The 27483-nt window shown below is 47.5% G+C and overlaps 1 protein-coding gene and 1 long non-coding RNA gene across 2 annotated transcripts in view; both read right to left on the bottom strand.

The window, feature by feature from the left end:
• Positions 1–198, bottom strand: part of SULF2 (sulfatase 2) — a 146856-nt gene extending 146658 nt beyond the window's left edge. The window contains exon 1 of the mRNA XM_049699709.1: positions 181–198. The gene's annotated coding sequence lies outside the window, so the exon portion shown is untranslated. The remainder of the gene's footprint in view (positions 1–180) is intronic.
• Positions 199–10660: 10462 nt separating this feature from the next.
• The window catches only part of LOC117202494 (uncharacterized), a 34012-nt gene continuing 17189 nt past the window's right edge, over positions 10661–27483 (bottom strand). The window contains exons 2-4 of the long non-coding RNA XR_004484917.2: positions 24405–24508; positions 18981–19060; positions 10661–13100 (exon numbers count right to left, since the gene is read on the bottom strand). This is a non-coding gene — a long non-coding RNA (uncharacterized LOC117202494). The remainder of the gene's footprint in view (positions 13101–18980; positions 19061–24404; positions 24509–27483) is intronic.

The raw sequence follows: 27483 nt of genomic DNA, 5'->3' as shown, positions 1-27483 counted from the left end.
GGTGGGGGTGAAGCACCATCCCCGGGGACACACAGGGGGCAAAAACAGAGGAGAGGAAAGGACCCAGGGGTCCTGCTCTTTCCATCTTGGTGCAGCTCCCTGGGCCTGGGAGGACTCTGCAGAGCAGCTGGACCAGCTCCATCCTGTTCAGTGTCCGGGACCCCCAAAGTGTCCCCTTACCTTCGTTCCATCAGGACCTTGCCCGCCGCTCTGCCCCGAGGGGTGCCTCTCTCTAGTCACAGCGCCGTCCCCTGTCCTGGCCAGGCAGAATCTCTGCCTCTTGGCGCTCAAGTTTATCGACACCCTGTGCTTGCTGCTGGTGACTCATCTGTTTGTGCTGATATCCAGTCGTCTGAGGCTCTGGCAAGCGCTAGCGCCCACCAGGGCTGGGCTGCCGACCAAGACTGCAAGCAGAGGCCTCTGCGAAGAGCTGGTTTATCCTCCGTCTTCTTCACCTTGGAGGGAGGACTTCGGAGTATAACACCTGCCACTTAGAGAACACTGTCTGGGCTCGGCTGCAAACAATAGACCCACTTTGGCCAGTTAAAGCAAGAGAGGGATTTGTTGAAAGATATTAAGTGTTCCCAAATCCTCGTGTAGGTTGAGGGGAGTGTCAGAATGCAGTCTGCAAGCTAGGCAGCAGGAAGAGACTTCAACCACACCATGGGAGCTGCTTTGGTAACACACCAAGGCTGCCGTGTCTGTCCTGATGAAATTGGGCCCAGACATGGAAGTCCCAGCCACTGCTGAGGCCCCAGAAAGACTGATAGCCTTGCCACGGTATTTTCTAGAAGCTCAGATCCCTTGGGCACAGCGGCCACCCCACAACGCTCCATTCTGAATTTTTGTCTCCCACGGGTGTGTCTGATTGGTAGAGTGTGGGCCACGTGACCGTATCCAAGCCACAAAGAGGTGCGGGAATTGGAGTTTCTGCCATTGGCTTGGGAAGGCAGGACTCATTTGTGGGATGTTAGCAAAATGGAGAGAGGGAATTGGATGGCCAAAAAAGACAAACACCTGCTCCACCTGTAGCATGCCAGCAGGTGGGCTGAGCACTCAATGCCTCTCATTTAATCCTCCTCCTTATAGTTAGGGAACCAAGGATCAGAGAGGGGAAGTGACTTGTCCAAGGTCTCAGGGAGCTCAGACTCCAGAACCTTTACCAAACTTCCAAAGGCAGGATTAGATGGAAAATGACACAGAGTTCTCCAGACCCCAGCCATCTGGATGCCCTAATGCTGGCCTGGGGCCTCAGCCACAAATTAACCAATTTCGTGTGGCCAGTGCAGTCACAGGACAGGCTCTGCAACTTTGCTCACTGAGTCCTGATTGAAGCAGGAAACTACTTACATTTCGTCCATTTGTGAACAGCCAGATCATGTAAAATTCATCTGGGTACCCAAGGTCAGAAGACTTGGACTCTGATTCTGACTTCCTGTTGCGTGGCCTTGAGCCTCTATTTGCTCATCTGTTAAATGGGCACCAAAATCTCGCCCCACTTCACTCCCTCCATGATTATCATTCAAATGTTAAAATGTGAATGTGAGCTGGAATAAAGGGATAAACTCTATGCAGGACAGTTCTCTTCTTCCTTGATCTTGTTACACGTCAGCAAACTGTGGATAAGGAATCTGTATGGTCTGAGTATAGCTGCATTCACTGGGGCTCATAAGGAATCATAAGCTGGGCAATAGGTGTTTTCTGTTTAGACAGTAAGTGAAGACCTGTATGCAGGAAACTATAAGACACTGATAAAAGAAATTAAAGATGATACAAACAGATGAAGAAATATGCCATGTTCTTGGATTGGAAGAATCAACATTGTGAAAATGACTCTACTACCCAAAGCAATCTACAGATTCAGTGCAATCCCTAACAAACTACCAATGGCATTTTTCACAGAACTAGAACAAAAAATTTCACAATTTGTATGGAAACACAAAAGACCCCGAAGAGCCAAAGCAAACTTGAGAAAGAAAAATGGAGCTGGAGGATCAGACTCCCTGACTTCGGACTATGCTACAAAGCTACAGTAATCAAGACAGTATGGTACTGGCACAAAAACAGAATTATAGATCAATGGATCAGGATAGAAAGCCTAGAGATAAACCCATGCACATATGGTCACCTTATTTTTGATAAAGGAGGCAAGAATATACAATGGAGAAAAGACAGCCTCTTCAAGAAGTGGTGCTGGCAAAACTGGACAGCTACATGTAAAAGAATGAAATTAGAACACTTCCTAACACCATACACAAAAATAAACTCAAAATGGATTAAAGATCTAAATATAAGGCCAGACACTATAAAATTCTTAGAGGAAAACATAGGCAGAGCACTCCATGACATAAATCACAGCAAGATCCTTTTTGACCCACCTCCTAGAGAAATGGAAATAAAAACAAAAATAAACAAATGAGACCTAATGAAACTTAAAAGCTTTTGCACAGCAAAAGAAAACATAAGCAAGATGAAAAGACAACCCTCAGAATGGGAGAAATTATTTGCAAATGAAGCAACTGACAAAGGATTAATCTCCAAAATTTACAAGCAGCTCATGCAGCTCAATAACAAAAAAAACAAACAACCCAATCCAAAAATGGGCAGAAGACCTAAAAAGACATTTCTCCAAAGAAGATGTACAGATTGCCAACAGACACATGAAATGATGCTCAACATCATTAATCATTAGAGAAATGCAAATCAAAACTACAATGAGATATCACTTCACACCAGTCAGAATGGCCATCATCAAAAAATCTACAAACAAAAATGCTGGAGAGGGTGTGGAGAAAAGGGAACCTTCTTGCACTGTTTGTGGGAATGTAAATTGATACAGCCACTATGGAGAACAGTATAGAGGTTGCTTAAAAAACTAAAAATAAAACTACCATATGACTCAGCAATCCCACTACTGGGCATATACGCTGAGAAAACCATAATTCAAAAAGAGTCATGTACCACAATGTTCATTGCAGCTCTATTTACAATAGCCAGGACGTGGAATCAACCTAAGTGTCCATTGACAGATGAATGGATAAAGAAGATGTGGCACATATATACAATTGAATGTTACTCAGCCATAAAAAGAAACGAAATTGAGTTATTTGTAGTGGTAGGTGGATAGACCTAGAGTCTGTCATACAGAGTGAAGTAAGTCAGAAAGAGAAAGACAAATACCATATACTAACACATATATATGGAATCTAAGAAAAAAGAAAAAGGTTCTGAAGAACTTAGGGGCAGGACAGGAATAAAGATGCTGACGTAGAGAATGGACTTGAGGACACGGGGAGGGGAAGGGTAAGCTGGGACGAAGTTAGAGAGTGGCATGGACATATATACACTACCAAATGTAAAATAGATAGCTAGTGGGAAGCAGCTGCATAGCACAGGGAGATCAGCTCAGTGCTTTGTGAGCATCTAGAGGGGTGGGATATGGAGGGTGGGAGAGAGATGCAAGAGGGAGGGGATATGGGTATATACGTATATGTATAGCTGATTCACTTTGTTATAAAGCAGAAACTAACACACCATTGTAAAGCAATTATACTCCAATAAGGATGTTAAAAAAAATTTGCTTCTTTAAAAGGGATTTTTGCTTTCATTTTCAGTACTTTGTGTAAGTTATCGTTTATCTGGCAAAATAGAGAGCACTTTTCTAAGGCATTCACATACTTGTTCTAATATTTGAAATGGACTAAAATGTATTCCCTAGCATTTAAAATTTTATGTCCTTCAGTTTACAAGCAAAGCATACCAAAATAAAAGCCTCTATGTAAGTGAAATGTCTGCTCTTTTCAATAACAATGTATTTAACATTTCAGAAGTTTGATACCTATACATGTGTAATAATTATATCTTTTAAGAAGAATGAAAAAAAAAAAAAAAAAGACCATAAGTGGGTTGAGGGCTTTGTTCTTTGCCTCGAACAGGGACCATAGGCCTGTGAGCCATTAACAGGCTCTATTTGGGACTGAAGGCCATAGGCTGTCTGCTTCAGCCTGGATATTGAGCGGGAAGCCTTGTGAGCTGCTTTGGGCGGAGCCATATGGGTGAGCCTGGTGTGTGAGGGGCTGGCCCGGCGCCTTGGAGCTGCTGGGGAAGGTGCTTTGATCAGGGTTATCAGAGCACAGGGCTGCCTTGCACGGCTTTGGTGAGATGCTCCTTTATTCATTCATTTAACAAATCTGTTTAAAGTTGCTACTAAGGCTCAGTAACTAAGTCTCAGACCCGAGGACCCAAAAGATGGTTTTCATGACTCCAGCTCCCAGGGGCTTAGAGTCTAGTAGGTGAAAAAGATGCAAGCTTGACAGAGCGCTTGTGGCAGAACATCTTGGTTCTTACCCTCTTCTGCTTCTTCTTTTCCCTTGCCAACAGAAGGGGTGTTCTCAAAGTGTGGTCCCTGGGTTAGCAGCATGGCATCATCAGGAAACTCATTAGACATGCAAATTCTTCGGCTCCGCCCTAGACCTACTGAATCAGAAGCTCCGGGGGTGGAGCCAGCAATCTTTGTTTTATACTCCCCCGTCGGTCTTACTCGTGGCACACGGCCAGTTCTTGCCCATGAGATGTAAGGAGGTATCTGCTGGGGACTTTGGGGAAATAGTTTTCTTTCTGTTCAAAAGGTCGGAGTCTTAGAAGGTGGAGCTCCTGCCTCATGCCCCATTCCTTTGCTCTGGAGGTGGTGGTGTCTGTACATATGCCTGGTGAGAGAGAGAGAGAGAGAGTGAGAGAGGGAGAGGGAGAGGGAGAGAGAGAGAGAGAGAGAGAGAGAGACATCGCATGGCCTGGAGGAGGCGATGTCATCGATCGGCTCAGGATGGCAGAGCAGAAAAGAGCCTGAACTGCCCAACCACTTGGGGCCTTGTATGAAGAAGGGGACAGTGATGCCCTCACGGCATTGCAGCTTGTAGCCAAGAGCATCCCCAACAGATCCAGTTTCGCAAGGCTGATGAGAATCTAAGTACTGACATGAAGGTATCCCTGCCTTATAACGTTGCTCAAGTCCCTTTCTTCCTCTGTGCCTTTTCCACATCTGTAACTTAAGAGCTCTTAACCACCTCACACCCATTAGGACGGCTAGCATCAAAGAACGCAGAAAATAACGTGTTGGTAAAGATGTGGAGAAATTGGAACCTCTGTGCCCTGTTGGTAGGGATGTAAAATGGTGCAGCCACCACAGAAAACAGTATGGGGCTTCCTCAAAAAATTAAAAATAGAATTCACATGATCCAGCAACTCTACTTCTGGGTATATGCCCCGAAGAACTGAAAACAGGGTCTCAAAGTGGTGTTGGTACACCCATATTTATAGCAGCATTATTCACAATAGCCAAAAGGTGGAAGCAAGCCAAGTGTCTATTGATGGACAGTTAAGATGGTAAGTTTTATGTTGTATTTTACCACAATTAAGAAGAAAATAACACCCCCCCCACACACACCTCTTAAAATCCACTCTCTCCCTCACATCTGCTGGCAGGTGGTCCCTGTTGTTCTTGACTCTCCTCTGGGTTCTGATACCATATATCCAACAGACTTCTTGACATCTTCACCTGGATCTTTGGACGGCAGCTCAAGTTCAACATGTCTGACTCTGAACTCATGACCTCCCTCCCTGAACCAGTTCCTCCTGCCATGCTTGTCTTTGGGGTGACTGACAATTCCATTCATTATAAGTCAGAAATCACCCTCTTCCTCAACCTCCTCCCCCCAGCCTAATCCACTGCAAGTTCCTGGTGATCGCCCTTCTTTTTTTTTTTTTTTTTTTTGTGCGGTACGCAGGCCTCTCACTGTTGTGGCCTCTCCCGTTGCAGAGCACAGGCTCTGGATGCACAGGCTCAGCGGCCATGGCTCACGGGCCCAGCCACTCCGCGGCATGTGGGATCTTCCCGGACCGGGGCACAAACCCGCGTCCCCTGCATCGGCAGGCGGACTCTCAACCACTGCGCCACCAGGGAAGTCCTGTTGGAAGATTTTTAATCACAGTTTCAATTTCAGTGCTTGCAATTGGTCTGTTTGTGCTTCTTCCTGGTTCAGTCTCGGAAGGTTGTGCTTTTCTAAGAATTGGTCCATTTCTTCCAGGTTGTCCATTTTATTGGCATGCAGTTGCTTGTAGTAATCTCTCAGGTTCCTTTGTATTTCTGCAGTGTCAGTTGTTACTTCTCCTTTTTCATTTCTAATTCTATTGATTTGAGTCTTCTCCGTTTTTTTCTTGATGAGTCTGGCTAATGGTTTATCAATTTTGTTTATCTTCTCAAAGAACCAGCTTTTAGTTTTATTGATCTTTGCTATCATTTCCTTCATTTCTTTTTCATTTATTTCTGATCTGATCTTTATGATTGCTTTCCTTCTGCTAAATTTGAGTTTTTTTTTGTTCTTCTTTCTCTAATTGCTTTAGGTGTAAGGTTAGGTTGTTTTTTTGAGATTTTTCTTGTTTCTTGAGGTAGGATTGTATTGCTATAAATTTTCCTCTTAGAAGTGCTTTTGCTGCATCCCATAGGTATTTGGGCCATCATGTTTTCACTGTCATTTGTTTCTAGATATTGTTTGTTTTCCTCTTTGGTTTCTTCAGTGATCTCTTGGTTATTTAGTAGTGTATTGTTTAGCCTCCATTTTTTACAGTTGTTTTCCTGTAATTGATATCTAGTCTCACAGTGTTGTGGTTGGAAAAGATACTTGAAATGATTTCAATTTTCTTAAATTTACCAAGGCTTGATTTGTGATGCAAGATATGATCTATCCTGGAGAATGTTCCATGAGCAGTTGAGAAGAAAGTGTAATCTGTTGGTTTTGATGGAATGTCCTATAAATATCAATTAAGTCCATCTTGCCTAATGTGTCATTTAAAGCTTGTGTTTATTTATTTTCATTTTGGATGATCTGTCCATTGGTGAAAGTGAGGTGTTAAAAGTCCCCTACTGTTATTGTGTTACTGTCGATTTCGCCTTTTATAACTGTTAGCATTTGCCTTATGTATTGAGGTGCTCCTATGTTGGGTGCATAAGTATTTACAATTGTTATATCTTCTTCTTGGATTGATCCCTTGATCATTATGTAGCGTCCTCTTTTGTCTCTTGTAATCGTCTTTATTTAAAGACAATTTTGTCTAATATGAGAATTGCTACTCCAGCTTTCTTTCGATTTCCATTGCATGGAATATCTTTTTCCATCCCCTCACTTTCAGTCTGTAAGTGTCTCTAGGTCTGAAGTGGGTCTCTTGTAGACAGCATATATATGGGTCTTGTTTTTCTATGCATTCAGCCAGTCTGTGTCTTTTGGTTGGAGCATTTAATCCATTTATATTTAAGGTAATTATCAATATGTATGTTCCTATTACCATTTTCTTAGTTGTGTTGGTTTTTTTAAAAAAATAAATTTATTTATTTTTGGCTGCATTGGGTCTACATTGCTGCTCACGGGCTTTCTTTAGTTGCGTCAAGCAGGGGCTACTCTTCGTTGTGGTGCGTGGGCTTCTCATAGTGGCAGCTTCTCTTGTTGCGGAGCACGGGCTCTAGGCACGCAGGCTTCAGTATTTGTGGTACACGGGCCTAGTTGCTCCATGGCATGTGGGATCTTCCTGGACTAGGGCTTGAACCTTTGTCCCCTGCATTGGCAGGCAGATCCTTAACCACTGCACCACCAGGGAAGCCCTTGGGTTTGTTTTTGTAGGTCTTTTCCTTCTCTTGTGTTTCCTGCCTAGAGAAGTTCCTTTAGCGTTTGTTGTAAAGCTGGTTTGCTGGTGCTGAATTCTCTGAACTTTTGCTTGTCTGTAAAGGTTTTAATTTCTCCATCAAATCTGAATGAGATCCTTGCTGGGTAGAGTAATCTTGGTTGTAGGTTTTTCTCCTTCATCACTTTAAATATGTCTTTCCACTCCCTTCTGGCTTGCAGAGTTTCTGCTGAAAGATCAGCTGTTAACCTTATGGGGATTCCCTTGCATGTTATTTGTTGTTTTTCCCTTGCTGCTTTTAATATGTTTTCTTTGTATTTAATTTTTGTTAGTTTGATTAATATATGTCTTGGTATGTTTCTCCTTGGATTTATCCTGTATGGGACTCTCTGTGCTTCCTGGACTTGATTAACTATTTCCTTTCCCATGTCAGGGAAGTTTTCAACTATAATCTCTTCAAATATTTTCTCAGACCCTTTCTTTTTCTCTTCTTCTTCTGGGACCCTTATAATTAAAATGTTGGTGCATTTAATGTTGTCCCAGTGGTTTCTGAGACTGTCCTCAATTCTTTTCATTCTTTTGTATTCTGCTCTGCAGTAGTTATTTCCACTATTTTATCTTCCAGGTCGCTTATCCATTCTTCTGTTTCAGTTATTCTGGTATTGATTCCTTCTAGAGAATTTTTAATATCATTTATTGTGTTGTTCATCATTGTTTGTTTGCTCTTCACTTCTTCTAGGTCCTTGTTAAACGTTTCTTGTATTTTCTCCATTCTATTTCCAAGATTTTTGATCATCTCTACTATCATTACTCGGAATTCTTTTTCAGGTAGACTGCCTATTTCCTCTTCATTTGTTTGGTCTGGTGGGTTTTTACCTTGCTCCTTCATCTGCTGCATATTTCTCTGTCTTCTCATTTTGTTTAACTTACTGTGTTTTTGGTCTCCTTTTCACAGGCTGCAGCTTAACAGTTCCCGTTGTTCTTGGTGTCTGCCCCCAGTGGGTGAAGTTGGTTCAGTGGCTTATGTAGGCTTCCTGGTAGAAGGGACTGATGCCTGTGTTCTGGTGGGTGGGGCTGGATCTTGTCTTTGTGGTGGGCAGGGCTGTGTCCGGTAGTGTGTTTTGGGGTGTCTGTGAACTTAGTATGATTTTAGGCAGCCTCTCTGCTAATGGGTGGGGTTGTGTTCCTGTCTTGCTAGTTGTTGGCCTGGGGCATCCAGCACTGGAGCTTGCTGGCCGTTGGGTGGAGCTGGGTCTTAGCGTTGAGACGGAGATCTCTGGGAGAGCTCTCACCGATTGATATTATGTGGGGCCGAGAGATCTCTGGTGGTCCAGTGTCCTGAACTCAGCTCTCCCACCTCAGAGGCTCAGGCCTGACACCAGGCCAGAGCACCAAGACCCTATCAGCTACACGGCTCAGAAGAAAAGGGAGAAAAAAAGAAAAAAAAAAAAATTAAAAAAATTTAAGAAATTATTAACATAAAAAAAAAATTTAAAAAAATGAGCGCAACCAAACCAATAAAGAAATCCACCAATGATAAGAAGTACTAAAAACTAAACTAAGATAAACATAAATATCAGAAAGAAATCAGTGGCAGACAGCAAACCCCAAGTCTACAGTTACTCCAAAATTCACCACCTCAATTTTGGGATGATTCGTTGTCTATTCAGGTATTCCACAGATGCAGGCTACATCAAGTTGATTGTGGGAATTTAATCCACTGCTTCTGAGGTTGCTGGGAGAAATTTCCCTTTCTCTTCTTTGTTCGCACAGCTCCCCGGGTGCAGCTTTGGTTTTGGCCCTGCCTCTGCACGTAGGCTGCCCTCAGGCATCTGTTCCCTGCCCAGACAGGAGGGGGTTAAAGCAGTGGCTGATGACGGGGCTCTGGCTTACGCAGACCAGGGGAGGGAGGAGTACAGTAGTTATAATTGCAAGGCGGGGCGAGCCTGCAGTGGCAGAGGCCCGGCGTGATGTTGTAACAGCCTGAGGCACGCTGTGTGTTCCCCTGGGGAAGTTGTCCCTGGATCACGGGACCCTGGCAGTGGCGGGCTGCACAGGCTCCCGGGAGGGGAGGTGTGGATAGGCTGCACAGGCTTCTTGGCGGCTGCAGCAGGAGCCTTAGCATTTCATGCCCCTCTCCGGTGTCCACGCTGATAGCCGTGGCTCGCACCCATCTCTGGAACTCGTTTAGGCCGTGCTCTGTATCCCCTCTCCTCGCGCACCTGGAAACAATGGTCTCTTGCCTCTTCTGCAGCTCCAGACTTTTTCTTGGACTTCCTCCCGGCTAGCTGTGGCGCACTAGCCCCCTTCAGACTGTGTTCACACAGCCAACCCCAATCCTCTCCCTGCGATCCGACCTCCGAAGCCCGAGCCTCAACTCCCAGCCCCCGCCCGCCCCGGCGGGCGAGCAGACAAGCCTCTCGGGCTGGTGAGTGCCGGTCGGCACCGATCCTCTGTGCGGGAATCTCTCCACTTCGCCCTCTGCACCCCTGTTGCTGTGCTCTCCTCTGTGGCTCCAAAGCTTCCCCCTCCATCACCCCCGTCTCCGCCAGTGAAGGGCCTTCCTAGTGTCTGGAAACCTTTCCTCCTTCACAGCTCCCTCCCAGAGGTGCAGGTCCCATCCCTATTCTTTTGTCTCTGTTTTTTCTTTTTTCTTTTGCCCTACCCAGGTACGTGGGCAGTTTCTTGCATTTTGGGAAGTCTGAGGTCTTCTGCCGGCATTCAGTAGGTGTTCTGTAGGAGTTGTTCCACGTGTAGATATATTTCTGATGTATTTGTGGGGAGGAAGGTGATCTCCGTGCCTTACTCCTCCACCATCTTGAAGGTCTCCTCCCCACAAGTACAGTCTTATAGACATATATGTGTGTGCACACATACATGCACACACACTTATACACATCTACATATACATATTTAACTGTGTGTTATTCTAGGTAGTAATAGATGCTATAGGATAGATGCTATAGGATACTATCTATTACTATGGGATAGAGAGGTCTTGGGGGGCTACTTTAGACTGGAGGTCCTGGAAGTCCCCTCTGAGGTGTGCCATTTGGGCAGAGGCCTGAGGAATGAAGAGTGTCTTCCATGTGCATATCTGGAGGAAAAATGTTACAGACAGAGGGAACAACATGTGCAAAGGCCCTGTGGTGGGAGTGTGACTGGCATGAGGGAGCAAGGGGGAGAGGAGCCACAGCTGAGATTAGATATGGCTTTCTAGACCATGGCAAAGAAATTTGTGTCACATTTTAAGAGTCATGGAATGTGATTTGAGAGTTTTGTGCAGAAGACTTTGTAGGTTTTGACATGTTATTTGAAAGGATTCCTCTGACTGCCTGTGGAGGGTGAACTGTGGAGGGGAGAGGGGCGAGAGTCAATGCAGGGAGACCAGTGGGGAGGCAACTGCAAGAGTCCAGTGAGAGATGATGACTGCTTGGACCATTCGTGGTGGAGGTGGGAGGTGATCAAATTCCAGCCATAGTTTAAAGGTAAAGCCAAAAGGATTGGTTGATAGATTGGATGTGGGGGAACAAGAGGAAGAGAAGCATTAAGACCAACCTCAAGATGTGACCTGATCGCCTGGAAGGATGGAGTTGCCTTTTACTATGGGAATGACCAGCTCGGGTGGAAATGGGGGCATTGGAAATCTGCACCTAGGGCCCTGATGCTGAGGGTGTCCTCGCCCTTGGTCCCTGCGGCCTCTGCCCATCTGCAGGAGGGCCCTGGAACGGTAACCTTGGATTTAACCTGGAACTAACATTGCCCTTCTGAAACACCGTCTCTAAAGTTTCCAGGGCACTTTTGGCTTTCTCTTTTAAAGACTCAGCCTGCATTTTAATCTAATGGCTGGTGTTCATTCCCCCTAAGGAGGGGCAGCCCCCGCAGTTAAAGAATAAATGGATAAACATTCCATTAGTGCCCAGAATGCCCCAGGCCCACGGAGGAGATTTAGCGTGCCTGCCACCTGTCCAGATGGGCTGGTTGGAAAGTGCTACATCTGTTAAAGGGAGTTTGAATGTTAAAGAGGGATATCAGTTGTAGGAAGGAAATTACTGAGTCTTCAAATGCCATCAACTGAGAAAAAGACGGATGAAGCTTTTATGGACGTGCAGTTTGTCCCAATAAAATAAAACATCTTAAAACCTGTCTTTACTGGCATCAAAGTACTGCAGTGTTGTCTAACAGAACAGTTTACATCTCAGTGATGAGTTTCTTAAAAACAAAAAACAAAGCAGTGCTTTCACCCTTCTATCTGGCTTTCTAAAGCAACTGCAATACAAATATACGGTTATTTGTGCAATAACATTTACAAAGCACCTACTAAGTGCAGAGCCCTGGGCTAAGGAGGGGAGAGAGATGAATCAGACCTTTTTCTCAGCAGGTTCATGCCTGGTGGGGGACATAAATAGCACACAGGGTGGAGTGGGTTAGTTCAGTGAGAAAGGTCCTGAGGTTCCGAAGGGGGAGGGATTGCTGGGTGCTGGGGGGTCAGGGTAGGCTTTTTGGAAGGGATGGTGTGTCCATTTACTTGCATTTGCCAGCATGTAACTGAAGTCCGTAATGAGTCTGATTTACACCGCAAAGGAATTTATCTCCTGTAATGGAGGCTACCAGTCAGGAGGACTTCAGGGTGGGTCCAGCAGCTGAATCCAGGGATTCGGCGGCTATACACCACCACTAGCCTCTCTGCTCTGCCAGCCGCTGCTCTGGTTTCATACTTAAGTCAGTTCCCCTCTTGGTCACGAGATAACCACCATTGGCAACTGGGACCACGTGTCTCCTTGTCCAGGTTTACTGGCCTTGAGAGAGCAAGGAGTGTGAGATATACACTCCTCTCTGATACAACTGGCCATGTTGGGCCATGTGCCCACCTTGGACCACTAACAATCTCTAGGGGATGGCTGTAGACTAATTACCGTTGACTAATAGCGGTGACCCTGGAGCAGAGGATCCGGTCAGCATCCCCTGAGCCGAGGGGCTGCACGGGCACAGGTGGCCACCAAGGCGAAGTTGGGCCACCGTCAGCGCGTCTCGATTTAAATAGGTGAGTTGTTTGGTGTGTGGATTACAACTCAATAAAACTGCCGTTAAAAAAAAAAACCCAGAACAAAAAACAAGGCAAAGTTGGGCTTGTGTTTGAAAAGAGGAATGAGGGAAAGGATGTTGGTTAGGCAGTCATCTGAGCAGGGCACTGGTGGATTGGTGGGCTTTTATACTAGCAGAGGTAACAACAATCAGAATTTAATAATAATAAGCAGTAGTTTTGAGCACTTTTTGCAATTCATTCATGGCATGCAGGGCTTTAAGTGCAGAGCAGGACCTCTCTTATCCAACCTCTCTTACCTGACTCACCTGTTTATCTGAAGCTCGCCATTCCTCTGTAAACATGTATATGGATAAGCCTACAGCTCGGGGCCATTGGCTCCTGTCTGAAATGCAGGAAGGAAATTACTGAGTTGCCTGTTTACTGAAAGTCATTGCTTTTGTTCCCAAACCTGTTTAGTCCAGATGCACCTGAGATTGTAATTACATAGCTTAAATAAATATAGCAAATGGATAACTAGGAGTACAGAAGGAGAGGGAGAAGCTGCTTCTATGCAAACCAAGTTGAATTGTTGAGAAAGATTTGATAAGGGAAAAAAGCTTAAGTAGAGATTGGAAAAATAGATGAGATATAATACCACCAGCGGTGCACTGCCTGATACAATAGTCACTTGCCACACGTGGCTATGCAGCACTTGCCATGTGGCTGGCGTGGCTGAAAACCTGAGGCTTTGATTTTGTTTCATTGTAATCGATTCACATGATTAAAGACAGATACGTGATTCAGTTATTGAAAAACTTTTCAATGTATTTGGGACAAGTTCTTTATATGAATCTACTTTTTCAACTTTAAATTTTCTGAAATCTAAATGCAGATCAACTGTCTCTGATAAACACAGAGAGGCACTGAGTGTAAAATACACACCAGATTTGGAAGATTTATATGAAAAACATGTCAAGTATCTTGAATTTTATATTTATGATATGTTGAACTGATGTTTCAGATATGTTTGGTTAAATAAAATATATCATTAAAATTAATGTCATCTGCTTTTTAAAAGTTTTTTTTCAAATGTGGCTACTAGAATTTAAAAATTACATATGTGGTTCACCTGCTTCTGGTCTAGAAGATTCTGCACTCAGACTGCTTTGCAAGCATCTTTAAGTCGTGATCCCGCTATCAAGAAACTAAAACTGAACACTGTATGATTATATAAAAGAAAGGAGACAATGGGAGAATCCAACGGCAGACTTACATTAAAAAAAACTCATTGTCTCTGTTATGAAAATCTTCATAATTAATGCATACGTATGTGTTTTCTGTTAACCTGTGTAAGGATGTGACTGTACCTTTCTAAAAAATTCCGCAGTTTAGTCAATTTAGTTGTACTAATGGACCCTCTAATGGTCCTAGTTGTTCTGGATAAGAGGGCTCCTCCTGGGTTTTACAGCCACCCTTGGGGGTCAGGGCAGTTATGATGATTCCCATGTTAGAGATGGGAGAAACTGTGGCCCAGGAAGGGAGAACAATGTGCTGAGCGTCCCTCAGGCAGGGAGTCCAGGGACAAGGGGGACTTGAGTCCCAAGCTACCTGACATCACCCCAGGCTTTCGCTTTCCCCCCCGACACTTCTGGTGTCCTGGACATGGTGCTCTGGTTATAAGTGGAATAAACCAATTATAACGTACCTTGGGGATTTCACCAGTCTCTCTAACCTGAAGGCTTTCAAGGAGACCAGGACTGATTTTCTGGGACTCCTGGGTTGTCATCTTGAAGCAGAAATACTCATTGAATGGAGTGCATGCTTCCTTTGGTGGCTTTAACTGTGTGCCATGTGATGGATGTCGTGTGTGTCCGTCACTCACTTCATATGTTGAAGCCTTAATCCCAATGTGAGGGTATTAGGAGGTGGGGCCTTTGGGAAGCAATGAGGTCATGAGGGTGGAGCCCTCAGCATGGGATTAGTGCCCTTATAAGAATAGACTCCTATAAAAAGAGAGCTTGCTCCTGTTCTCCCTGCTCCGCCATGTGAGGGGACAGCGAGAATGTGGCTTGTCTACCAGCCAGCAAGTGGGTGCTCACCAGGAGCCAAACTGGCCAGCACCTTGACCTTGGACATTCCAGCCTCCAGAACTATGAGAAATAAATATTTGTTGTTGAAGCTGCCCAGGCTATGGTAATTCGTTATAGAAGCCTGAGCCCACTAAGACTCTATGGTTCCTCCCTTGTGCCCTGGTTGACATCCTGGGTAGATCTTGAAGCCTCTCAGACTTGCTCAGCCCTAAGAACAGGTGCATCTTTTAAGAACTAAGGAGTCCAGTGCAGGATATGTCAACGTTCAATCTCACAACAATCTGAGCTGTTCAAATTCGCCTGTTGTGAATTCCCTCCAGGGAATCTCCTTCCACACGTCCCTCTTCTCTCACGTGTGGGTGGTGGTCACGGGCTCCCAAGGATGTTTCCAGAACTCTCTGTAGAATGAGTGGGTTCCAACGCCTCTAGCTTTGGGACTTCAGCAAATATTCCAAGTCCTCCAGGAAAGTCTCCTTCAGTGTCCAGTTGCACTGGATTCAATGTCTCAAGAGAGAAGGACCTCTTCCTGGAAAGAGGCATCGGTAGCAATACTGGTGTCTGGGGCTGTCACTGAAGCTCCTCTTCCACCAGCGAGGACACAGTCAGTCCTTGGCCGGCGGTCAGGGGTCAGTGCTGCGGGCCGGGACTCTGGCTCTGAAGCCCTGCAGCCACGGGCCCCAGGGGGTGTCAACCCTGCCCAGCCTGACTCTGCCCCTGTGACCTGAGGCTCCCGATGGTGCTGTGTGACTGCGTCCAGGTGAGGATTAAGTGAGTTAACGCACAGGAGCGCTCAGGACCCAGGCCCCACGCAGTAAGTGCCTGTGAGGTCAGCCCATTGTCGTCCGCGGATCACTAATCAGGCTCACAGGTGAGTCTGGTCAAGAGGCTGCCCTGGAATCAGGGCTTTGGGTTTAGGAAGAGAGATTTCTGTAGGGATGCTTGGAGATTTAGCCTGTAATTGGTGGTTTTGCTTCCAATAGCTCTCGAGAGACAAGCCATAGAAGGTTGTTTATCCTTAAGCCGAGAGCAGAAAGGGCTGTGGGGAGGAACGGCGGGCTGGATCCCCGGGGTGCACCCGCCCTGAGCTGCTGTCAGGTGGCCAGACACAGACGCACCTTCCAAAGCTCTGGGCTCAGGGCCTGCTGCCCTTTCTCCTCCTGCTTCCTAATTAAAAAAAACAATCCCAAAGCCTCCATTCCTGCAGATTCCCTGACTCTCTGCTGTGGGCTGATCTTCAGGATAAAGCATAGTCCTTCTCGAGTGCTTTTGTCCTCTGGGTATCCTCTTTGATCTCGAGACCAGGAAGAAACACGTGTTCTCACTCAATGCTGGAAAATGCATCCCTCGCTCATTCTTAAATCTCTCCTTCCTCCCTCTCTTTCCGGCTAAGTGTTTATCTTTCTCTTTCAAGGGCGATGGATGCTTAATTCCTTGAAGGCTGTAAAGCAGGTTGTAAATGTGATGGTGTTATTATTATGAATGTCCATGACGATAACGTCATGCTCCTTGCCTGTCCCAGTCCTGGGCCACTGTGATGCAGCCCCTCTAAGATGACCAACTCCAGCCACTCCAAACAATTACAGAGGACAGCGCAGGATCGAGCTAGCTGGATGAAGATCTTTTATGGGCAGGCAGAGAAGAAAGCTCTAGAGAGAAAGCATCATCACCAGGAGACTGGGAGCCTACATCTGCCGGTGCCTCAGTCTCATCTTTGATCAGTTCATTCAATAAACATTTATCAAGGAATCTGTGCGTCCAGGATCAGCTGATGCTGGAAAGGTGAATGAGAAATTACGTGCTCTGCAAACTGTAGAGTGCTGCCATCTGAGGGACGGTGGGCTAGCGCCTGCCATGGGCTCAGTGACATCTGAGGCTGTTGATGGTGATGGCGATGAGGGGGATGACCTCAGAGCATCCTTCTCAGCCTGCGTTTCTACAGGATAAAGGTCTGAACCAGGGGATGGAACTGGTCTCAGCAAAAAACCACATGGAGCTGATAAGGTCAGGAATGAAGGTCGCCAGCGTGTCATCAAATGCAGCTGTGATGATGATGATGATGTCATCTAACATTTTAAGCCCTGCGTCCTATGGGCAGACACTGCTGAGCACTTTACTGCCACTTTCTGCTCTAATCTGTCCCATGATCCTATGTAACAGGGACTCTCATTATCCTCATTTTTCAGGTGAGGAAACTGAGGCACAGAGAGGTTACATAACTTGCCTGAGGTCACACAGCTAGTAAGTGGTGTGACCAGCTGGGATCTGGACCCAGAGAGTCCTCCTCCAGAGGCCGTGCTCTCAGGAAGCTAACTGTTGTGATGTGCTGTCTGCCTGCACAGAAAACACTCAGGAACGGTTTCACTCTGTGACCTTCTTAGGTCACATTTCTTGGCATTCCAACATCTGGCCTCCAAAAAGGCGAAATGGAAATACCTCACCCAGGTGTTTCCTCTTTTCCAGACTCCATCCACCCCTTCTGTGACCTCCCACTCTCTGCTCCTGTCTCAACCACCGCCCCTGCTAAGAACAGGCAAACGCTGATTCCCCGGTGCCTGCAGCGCGGGGCTGCAGAACTGGCAGGCGGGGTCTGGGCCCTCACCTCCAGCTGAGAATAAGCAGGATCTGTAGCTTTATGACCAAGAGGGACTGCGCTCAAGTTCAGCTACACACCGGGATCCACCCGCAGTGGGGAAAGCAAGGGGCTTTGAGCTGTTATTCCTGGATTGAGAGGTTTCTCATCTCTCACGTGAGACCATAAAACCAGAGACGACAGCAACGGGGGCCCCTCCCAGCGGGCCGGAGAGTAGCTGAACCTGAGCCCCATTCTGTGCCTCGGAGACAGACCCACCCCCGCTGGGCTGCAGCAGCTTCCCAAGGCTTGTCTCCGACCTGCTCACAGAAATGCCTGCCGGGGACAGGAGGCGCTTGGCGGTGATTCAGTCCCAGAGCAGTAAAGATGGAAGCGCAGTTTCCAGGGACCAGGCCACTAAATATTCACACCAGGTGAACGCTGCGTCTGAGCTGAGCAGAATCCTGCCATCTGGACACTGTAGTGTCTACACACTGTGTCTACACGGCCTGGCAAACCCTTCTGACCACACAGAGCCCAGCAGTGGCTCCCCGAGACTGAGCTGGCAGGAGAGCTGGGTCCTCCTTGAAATTCTGAGAAATTTATAACTGTGGGGCCTCCCTTCTGCTGCATTCACAGTGTCATATGTCCTGGGTCAGACCCTCAGAAGCCCACGTCCTGTGCTGAGACTCTTCCGGCTTCGGGGCTTTGCTGCACACAGGGGCCTGGTGGGCCAGTGGGGGAGTTTTCTTCGTCTGGGGCATCCCCTCGGGTGCTGGGAGGGGCTCATCTGAGGGGCGCAGGGGGCCCTGGAGCCATGGGTCTCTCTCTCAGGCTGCAGTCAACACTGGGTTCCCCTGAAGATCGGGATGAAGGTTCCTTGTCATAAAGGCTACACCTGTTCCTCCAACTCCCACCCCCTTTCTTAGAGCCTGGTGGGCTCTGGTCTCCTGGGAAGCGGGTGTTTTCCTTTGCTAAAATCGCTGGATCATGGTATTTCATGATATTAATTTTCTTTTGGGGGAAGAGGGTATTGGACTCCACCCCACCCCCAATAGAATTTTAGCTCCAGGAGGGAAGGGATTTTGTTCACTGTTGTATCCCCAGGGCAGTGTCTGGCTCAGTATGTGTTTGTTGGACTATTAAATTAATAAATGAACGAGGGATCCTATCTGTCCCTTTCAACCCAGCACCTAGCAGAGAGCCTGGCACGCAGTAGGACTCAATAAATATTTGTCAGATAGATAAGTGAATGAATGAATGAAACTTCTCAATCCCCTCCCCCCTCCCCCCACACCTCTATCGCCTTCAGGACCCCCTCCCCACCTCATTCCAACATCCCTGTTTCCTGGCCTTCATCGTGGATTTGGGGCCCCTGTGCACTGCCAGTGACCTTCTTTAACTGCCTCCCTCCTGCCTGGATGACAAATGACTCTCAGCCTTGGCGGCCCATCGCTGATGCTCCCAGCTCTGCAGGCCGCCTCCACGTGCGAGGCTGACCCAGGAGCACTGTCCTCCCACCATCACCCACCCCTCCGCTGAGCCCATGGGGTCGCAGAACCTCTTCTGACTGGCCCGCTGCCATGGGTCTTACTCCCAGAAACAAGTTCCCGCACAGACAGACCTGGTTCCCTGAGTCCAGGAGTCAGTCATCTACTTGCACCAGTGCTAAAAGCGACGTTATTTCCCCAAACTCAGCTGCACCTGTGGAGATGAAAACACAAGACAGCCTATTTTTAGCAGGCGACAGATGGCACACAGGGAACTATAATTAGCATCTCGTCCAAAGGGTGGAATTTCCAACCCAATGCAGAGAGTGACTGCCCTGGGTGGGGGAGGGGAGGGTCCCCTCAGCTCAGCATCCGTCTCTGGTGTCTGATGTGGGACGGAACCAGCTGCATGGAGGGAAGACCTGGACTCCCCAGGAGTCCCAGGAAGGGGGATGAAGTCCTTTGCTGGAGGTGCTCCTCATCTTTGCTCCCCATCTTTCCCCTTCTGGCCTGTTGTTTGCAGAAGGCATGACCCGGCCCAGATCAAGTGCTGTCCTCCTGCAGGGATGACCCAGCCAGGCCATTGTGATCAAGATACCTTGTCACATTGGTGTCGGGCTTGAGGGTCATCTGTCTCCTATCTGTCCTGGTGGGGGACAGGGCAGGGGAAGCTGAGCTGCATCAGAGGCTGTGGGGTGTCCCCCCGCCCCCCCATCCCTCAGGTCTCTCATAAAAGCCAGGAATCTGGCTGCCTAGAAGAAAGACTACATTTCCCAGACTCCCTTGTGACAAAAAGTAGCCAATGGGGTGTGAGCATCATCTCTTTCTCTTTCCATTGGCTGAGAGAGAACAGAGGAGGAATGTCTCAGGTAAGAAGAAAGGTTACAGCCTCAGAAATCAGAGTAAAGAGATAGAAGGAGGTGGAGCTTCTGTTTCCTCATCTGTAAAATGGGAGAGTAGTTATGCCTCTGTTTTCTATAAATTAGAATTCTTTCATCTGCTAAGTAACAGGAAATTCAACCTCAAGTATCCAAAGGCCAAGGGGGATTTATTGGCTCAGCTAAGTGGAAAAAAAAGTTTAACAAAGAGGCCTGGCTGTTTACCCTTGGCCTGGGGACTCAAGCGTATCTTACCTGCACCTGTTATTTTCATAGCAAATTTGTTAAGGTCACAAACAATTCTGCCTTGAAAGGACGACAGCATCTCATTGTAACCCAAGTGCTGGCTGGTAGACGTGCTCAAATCCTGCATTTAGGGGAAGTCCAAGGACGCCGTCCTCAAGGTTTCTGCCATTCACCGAGCTGAAGTATCTCTTGTTCCTCCCACTCTCATTTCCACCCTCCACTGAGCTATTATTCTCCTCTCTGCATCTCAGCATTGCCCTTCCCACTTCTGCAGGGGTCCATCTTCCACATGGCATGGGCTCCTTCCTGTTTTCTACCTTCCCAGATTCCGTATCCCAATGGCAGCTGTGATGGGCACATTTTATTCATGGTTCTGGAGCAGCACAGAGGAAGCTGATTTTATTGATGTCTCGGTCCCTTTGCATCTCTGCCAACTCCAGCATCAGGATGTGTTGCTTAGCAACACTGCAGAGTCCCTTCCATGGCTTCTTCTGGATCCTGCTACTGCCCCCCGCCCCATGCTGCTCACATCTCTTGTGTAGCTTCTCAGCTACTGCTTTGTGGGCTCCTTCCAACCTTAGGACCACACAGTCCACACCTTCAGATTATTTCCCCGCACTGTGAAAGTTCCTCTCCTCTGAGCAGCTCTCATCCCAGCTGGTAAGAGATATGTTTTCTTCCCATCAACACTCGTGATAATTATCGTGGCCACATGTGGACTGTCTGCTCTATGTCGGCATTGGGCCTGTGGCTTTCCCACATTCTCTCACTATTCTGCACAACAGCCCCTATGAGGTGGGGTCTGTTTTCCCATTTTACAGATGAGGAAGCTAAGGAGAGGTCAGGAGAAGGACCCTGATGGTAAGTCATTGAGTTGGGGTTTGCCCAGTGCTATCTCACCCTGTCCAAGCTCCTAGCCATTGCTCACTGCTTTCTCTATTTTATTTTTATTGAGATGTAATTGATGCTAACATTGTATTAGGTGTGTAACATAATGGTTTGATACTTGTATATATTATAAAATGATCACCACGATAAGTTAACATCCATCACCACACATATTTACAAAATTTTTTTCTTGTGATGAGAAGTTTTAGGATCTACTCTTAGCAACTTTCAAATATACAATACGGTATCTTAACTATAGTCACCACGCTGTACGTTACATCCCCAGGACTTATTTATCTGTTAACTGGAAGTTTGTACCTCTTAACCACCTTCACCCATTTTGCCCCCCCAAACTGTTTACCCAGTTTTATTCATTCAAAGGCCACTGTCTCCATTTTCCCCACATCCACTCACCACCAGAATAATCCTTTGTTTAATATTTTTCTTTAATTAAATCTATTTTTGTTTCTACTAGGAAACTTTTATTTGAGAGGGAAACCATATCGCTGGTGTAAATGGGAAACCAGCACGTCTTGCTGCAGGAGGATGGTAACCATGGAAATAAAAACAATACACCTAAACAGGGGGCTGCATTCTGCACTAAGCCGGGGCCTGTTCTTTCTTTGTTTCAAAGGATGATGAGCAAGGCTTAGAGAGGTGCTAAAGGCATATTAGCACCAAATCAAGATGTTGTCTTTGAGGTAACCGGAGGGAGGAAAGAAGAATCACGATAGGATTCAGTGTTACTGGATGCCGTGTGCACTGGCTCTATCATCTCACGTTTGCTGTTTGGGAGACCTTGAGCTGGACAAAAGGGGTTGGGAGGGGCAGAAGAAGAGCCTTCCAGGCAGGGGGAAGAGCATTGCCCAGACCTGAGAAAAGGGAGGAGCCCAAATGGGCAGCAGAGAGAAGGCAGTGCAGAGACAGGGCAGAAGGAGGCTGCAGGAGGGGCCTGGAGGCCAGGGTCAAGATTTCCGAGGGTGGCAATGGGTAAGCCATGCAAGGGCTGCAAAGCCAGGGCATGGAGGGCTCAGGTGGGTGCTGTTGAAGTCCAGGTGGCCCTGGGAGAGGAAGAGGATGGAGACCTCCAGCCAGATGGGGCCACATCCGACCCACGTGCCATCCCCAGACTGTCACCCGCCTCTCCCTCCCAGCTCCCAGACACCCCTCTCCAGCAGGTGCCCACTGCATCCCCAGGAGGCTGAGCTGAGGGATAAGTGGAGACTTTGAATCTCATTTCCTGAGCCCACGTGTCTGTCTCCCCTTGTCCAGCTCAGGGAAAGGATGCAAAGACAGGCTGCAGCAGCCCCTGCTGTTCCCTGTGAAGTACCCTGGGCTGGATTTCTGAGACCTCACGAAGCCCTGAGGACCACACTGATGCCTGGGCCAGGGACCTCTCCCTGCCCGCCTGCTCCTGCCATGATCGAATCCACTGATACCCCTTCTATCAATGCCTTCCCTGAAACAGGCAGGATGTGATGGTTTCAATGATTTACTTATTTCAAGCTCCTGGGTCAGGGCAGAGAAGTCAATAGGTGTGTGTTAGAATGGTTTCCCTCAATTATTCTCTAAAGAACAGGGGAGATATTTTAACATGAATTAGCCACTGGAGAGACAGGGCCTGGGGTAGTGATTGGGGGTCCCTAAACCACCTGCCACCCAGGTGAGTTCACCAGGACACAGGCAAGGTGTACTTAATTCAACTCTAGGTATGAATATTGATTAAGCATCTTTACCACACTGAGTCCCATTGTAGCCCTAGGGACTCAGCGATGATGTGGCCCTGAGCTTCAGGGAGCTCATCTCTAGCGAAGGGGGTTGGGTAGACACAGAAAGGCCTCGCAACACTGCAGCATGATTATGGCTTAATAAAAGGATGACTCGACTGCCTTAGGAGCAGAGTGAAGATGATCTAGGGAGAGATCACCAGGGACAGAATATTTGATATTTAAATATTTTTTCCAAATCATTCCTTTTTTGTTTTTGCTGTTGTTTCTTTGGGTACAAAGGAAACCTTAACAAAATTTTAAAAATAAAGACTTTTTACAGGTTATGCTCTGGTCATAATCCAACAATATTAAAACAAACCATAAAAAGATATTCAGGCTGGAAGTGTTCTATGTTTTGATCGTGGTGAAGTTTACCCCAGCGGACACATTTGTCCAAACTCACTGAGCCAGACGTTTAAAGTGGGTGCATTTTATTGGAGAGAATCCGCTCCCGAATAACTCCCATACCAAAGTAGAAATCAAAGTTAAAACATTTGTAGGAAAGAATGAAAAAGAGAAGAGCTCTCACCCAGGCCTGAGGAAATAGCTAAGCTGGACTTGGAAGAAAATTCTTGTTTTTAAACGCCTGCGTTCTTCCAGAGGAAAATTCTTGTTTTTAAACGCCTGCGTTCTTCCAGAGGAAAGAGCAATGGGAAAGGCACTTCGTGCTTTAAAAATAGGGTAGGGAGGAAGAATTAAGTAAATGAAGATAAACTGGGAGAGGGAATTAATAGATGAGAACCCAAATCAAATATGCACGCGGTTGGTGTCTAGAAGATGAGGTTTTGACAGGAGCTAGTGATGTGAGAACACAGGTTAGGGAATGTATTTCTCCATTTCAGGAGCTGGAAGGCTTTTAGGTAGGAGAGTGATGTGTCTGGAGCGGAGCTGGCTCTCACTCAGGGAGGGAAGCGGCCGGAGGCAGGGAAACTAGAAGCTGAGATAGAGAGTCTGTATGGCCCCTCCCTCCTCCTTCTCCTGGGCTCTAAGCACCTCTTGTCCTTTTCTGAACTATTACGGAGAGTTTGGGTGCTAGCTCTGTCCTGCCTCTGGGATGCACGAACCAGAAATGAAATTGTGAGAGGGTGGATTCATCTTCCTAAAGCCCCATCATAACTAAAGACATTGGAGATTTGGTGGGGTCCACGATGAACTTGTATACTGTCAGGGGGAGGCAGGTGGAGTGGCCAGGACAGGCCTGTCTGGATTCTCCATGATGGGAAAGGCGTTTCTCAGAGCGAGTACAGGGAGGGCTGCAGGGAACTCTGGGATGGGAGGGACCAGCCTAGCCAGGTCCCTGGAGGACCTTGACGGTCCAAGGGACATGACAAGGCAGGAAGGTGGGAGGAGAGCCAGGTATGGAATCTTGGACCAGTAGGGGCTGGAGCAAATCCCCTTGGGAGAAGGCCAAGGGTGGTTTCTGGCTGATTGGCTCAAACACCCTTGGGGGGTTGGTGTCTCACCTTTAATAAATGTCTTTGTCTTCCTCAATCAAAATCTCACTGGGTGTAAACATTTATTGGAGTATAACCTACATAAGAAAAGTACCCAGATCACAAATGCAATCTTGATGAATCATCATGAGATGAGGTGGGCACACCTGTAGCCAGTCCTCAGCTCAAGAGACAGCATCACCAGTAAACAAAGGCCATCAGGATACACTCTTGGGGGGAGGGGGCACATCATCATCTTCAACGTAAGGGAGGTTGGATCCCAAAGAGCCTCAGTCTCTCCCAGCTGTTTCACATGAGAGGCCTATGTGCAGAGTTTTACATACCGGATTTCCGGAAATGGACCTGGTGTTTTCAGGTTGTAGTTTCATCTTGATTCCACCCCGCTGGGCAACCGGTACTCCAAATCACAGACTGTGATGCTGGAAATCTGGAAAAGGTTGAGATACTTGTTTTAACCACCGGAAGGAAAGCTGCCCAGAGAGTTGTGCAACTGAAGCAGGAGCTCAGCTCTCATGATGAGAGGGAAGTCGGCCAACAGTGGGGACAAAGGACTCATAGGTCCCAGGATGGCCACTGTGGCCTGGGAGCTGCTTCCTGGAAGCCCTGAATGGGCTGGGACCTGTGGAGGGGGCCGGTGAGGGCTCAAAGGACTGGTCTGAGCTGGTATTAAAGTTGATCTGTGTCAGAGAAACTCCCACCATGACGTCAAGGACAATAAACCCCACCTTCCACCATCCCAGCCTTTTCTTTCCCCTCCCTTCCTCTTTCTCTCTCTCTCTATTCTGCCTCAGTAAGAAAATGGATTATGGTTTCTGAAGGTAACCGCTTCCTCATCCTCCCCTGTGGACAGCCGAGCAAAGAATTAATTTAGATTTTTGCAGTGTCGGGGCCTCTCTCATTAAATTAGTCCCACTGTCTCTTGGAAGCCCTGGTAACTTAGTTTAATGATCTCTTGTTCCCTACATCCTTGAAAAATGCTTCGTGTGTGTCCCAGCACGGGCAATCTTAAATCTGTCGGCAACTTTGCATTTTCCTTGTCACTGGCCCAGCGTCCAAGAGCCCATCACCAACCCGCCCCCATCCTCGGCTCTGCTTGAGGCTTCCCATCTTCCCCTATCCCTTGCCTTAGTTTCCCATTCTGTCTGTACTTCCTTGCCCACTGACATTCCCATGTTTTTCCTCTCCTACTAAAAGTCTGACTAGACCCATCATGCTTTTTTTTTTTTTTGCGGTACGCGGGCCTCTCACTGTTGTGGCCCCTCCCGTTGCGGAGCACAGGCTCCGGACGCGCAGGCTCAGCAGCCATGGCTCACGGGCCCAGCCGCTCCGCGGCATGTGGGATCTTCCCGGACAGGGGCACGAACCCGTGTCCCCTGCATCGGCAGGCGGACTCCCAACCACTGCGCCACCAGGGAAGTCCCCCATCATGCTTTTTTTTTAAAACTGAAACAATGATGATCATTATGCTCTTATCAAGCCATTGCCTGCTGGTTTACATTTGTCAAGATGGGCCAGGCAGACAGCAAGGGACGTCGGGCTTCCCTTGGCCTGTGCAGGGTGAATAATGGATTAGCAACCACTTCATTCACCAACACATAAGGGACCTTTCATTTCTTCACTGGGGCCCCTGATTACACGTGGGGGAGTTAAGAATTACACCCATCCCCTTCGCAGTCTGGAAAATTCAAATGAAGAAGAGGGTTTATGTCTGTTCACAGACATAAAAGTGAAAAAAAAAAATCTCTATAAAAAACTCCACCCAAGGGCTTCCCTGGTGGCGCAGTAGTTGAGAATCTGCCTGCTAATGCAGGGGACACGGGTTCGAGCCCTGGTCTGGGAAGATCCCACATGCCGCGGAGCAACTAAGCCCATGTGCCACAACTACTGAGCCTGTGCGTCTGGAGCCTGTGCTCCGCAACAAAAGAGGCCGCGATAGTGAGAGGCCCCCGCTTGCCACAACTAGAGAAAGCCCTCACACAGAAATGAAGACCCAACACAGCCAAAAATAAATAAATAAATAAATAATTTAAAAAGCCAAGCATTTGAAGCCCTTTAAAAAAAAAAAACCTCCACCCGATGGGTCCTATTGCATCTCAAACCTCTGCAGACTCTGCTTCATGTAAATGTCTGTTTTGTTTCTCTGAGTCTTTAGGCAGTCCCTAGAAATCAGTTTCCTGGAGCCCAGCGGCACGTGGAGAGGTTGGAAAGCAAGGAGAAAGTAACCAGCACATGGCATAAGGGGACAGTGAATAACAGAGGGTCACCCCAAGCAGGCAGTCAGGAAAGGCCACTGTGTGAAGCCACAGCTGAGCTAAGGAGTCGTGGGGACATCTGGGGTCAGTGTCCCAGCCAGGCAGGACCTGAGTGGACGTCAGCGTGAGGAGGATGGTCACAAAGGAGCCGGTGAGCCAGGGCTGGGTAAGCAGTGAGCAGTGAGGCTGGTGATACATTCGGAAAGTTAGAAAGACTCCAGACCAGGTGTAGGGACTTGTGGGCCTCTGTGAGGAGTCTGGGGGCGACTGGAACTGGAGACAGTGGGGGTTTTGAGCAGAGAAGGGACCTGCTCCAGAGGTTTTCACAGGATCCCTGTGGCTGCCATACGCAAAATGACCTGTAGGGGGCGAGATGGAGACAGGGGGACCAGTGAGGAGGTGTGGCAATCATTCAGGAAGAGATGATGGGGAGACGTGTCCAGGGTCAGTGGAGGCGGAAGAAGGGTCGGATTCAGGATATATTTTGAAAGTAGAGCGAGCAAGGTTTGCTGATCAGTTGAAAATGCTGTGAGAGAAAGGAGTCAAGAACAAATCCAAGGTCATTCTACACAGTTCCTATGGGGATGTGCTCAAAACATGAGAATTTATTAACTGTGATCCATTTGCAATTAAGAGTATATTGGCAGATACTTTAAGCTTCCAGGCCTTCTTTAGAATGTTCTAAAGATGAAGAACAAAGCTTCGAGTGTGACCCACACCCATCTGATGTTCATCCTCTGACCCATAAGACGTGTGCTTTAATATCGAACATGAATCACTGAACTTGTCCTCTGGCTACTTATGTGCTGGGAACCAGCCAGACTCTTCGTTACAAATCTGAAGACCGTCTGCGTCAGCAGGGAGACAGGATGGTAACACAGGAAGATGGAGTGTCTTGGGATGAGTAAACCAACGTAGGTTGTCTAACCGCCCCCATCAACAGAGGGAGGAGTCTCGTGTCCCCCAGCCCCTGGCTGGGCACAGTGACAGCACCCAGACTGCAGTTGTAGTTGGTCAGTTCCATGGGGAAGCAGAGCCTCGCTGGGCAGAGTTGCTCAGGTGTGCCCGTCCAGGATTGCAGATGCCATGTGGTCCAGAGAAGGGAGGTCAAGGAGATCTCCAGAGAGGAGCAGACATGTGGGCTGGACTG

This window comes from Orcinus orca, chromosome 16 (assembly GCF_937001465.1).
Source record: "Orcinus orca chromosome 16, mOrcOrc1.1, whole genome shotgun sequence".
Classification (NCBI taxonomy): domain Eukaryota; kingdom Metazoa; phylum Chordata; class Mammalia; order Artiodactyla; family Delphinidae; genus Orcinus; species Orcinus orca.
Note: the sequence above shows the minus strand (reverse complement) of the source record. Positions and strands in the feature narration are given on the sequence as shown.